Source organism: Emiliania huxleyi, assembly GCF_000372725.1.
Source record: "Emiliania huxleyi CCMP1516 chromosome Unknown EMIHUscaffold_2129, whole genome shotgun sequence".
NCBI classification, from domain to species: domain Eukaryota; phylum Haptophyta; order Isochrysidales; family Noelaerhabdaceae; genus Emiliania; species Emiliania huxleyi.
In genome coordinates, this window is record NW_005200479.1 from 6202 (window position 1) to 7218 (window position 1017).

The window sequence follows — 1017 nt, forward strand, 5'->3', positions numbered from 1 at the left end:
ATGGAACACCCCGGGGAAAGTCCCTAGACAAACCCGTTTGGGGGGGTAAAGTTTTGCCCCCCGCTGCCCGGGGTTTTTCCCTTTCCGGGACAGCCCCCCCCTTGTGAGGCAGGAAAGGGGGGGGTTCCCCATACGCCCAGCCTGTTTTTACCCCCTTGGGGGGGGCCCCTCCCCCCTCCCCCTTTCCAACCTCCAGGAGGGGATGACCGTTGCTTTTGCCCTGGAAACCGGGGGCCCCGGAGCCCCCCCCCCCCCCCCCCCCTCCCACACACACACACACACACCGCCGCCGCGCGAGCACCGCGCAGCGGCACACCCAGCTCAAAAGAAAAAGAAAAGAGGGAATGAGGAGACCAGCGGGGGAGACTCCCCGCCTATGCAACACCCCAGAGAGGGGCTGCCATCGCCGAAGCTGTGCTTAACCCCTAAACGGCTGTGGTTCCCATTTCGCCAATTCTGTGAAAGAGAAAGCTGATGCGGCTGGTCGCAGCGACGGCCGATCCAGCAGTCGTCTGCGACATGGCAGTGGCCCCGGGGCATGTGCAGCTCGTCCCAAGCGGCTCAGGTCCCAGATCGAATCTCGGACCCACAGATTCTAGATTCCTTTAGATTCCCTGGATTCCCGCAACAACGATCTCTTAGCGGCGGCAAACAGAGGCGCAACTCTGCCAGCAGCGAGGAGGCTCCTGCTGCTCAGCTACCGAGGCCTGGTGGCGTCGGCTGCTGCGTGGAGAAGACAGCAACACTGTCCGACCTCAAAACATGCACAACAAGCGGGATTTGTGACTCTGTCCTCGATTCTTCAGTCGCTCTGCCGGACGCGCTCGCTTTGTCGCGAGGGTCACCAGTGCAAGCCGTGTGGACGCCCAGAATAGCCTCCCCTGGCTTAGCTAGAGTGAGAGATATTGTGCACGTGGTCAGCCTCTACAATATATACACTGACACTTTACCTCCCAGAGCTCGTCTCGGTCCGCCACGGCCATCCTCAGCCTCCGGAGCGCGGAGGGCCCCCGGCCG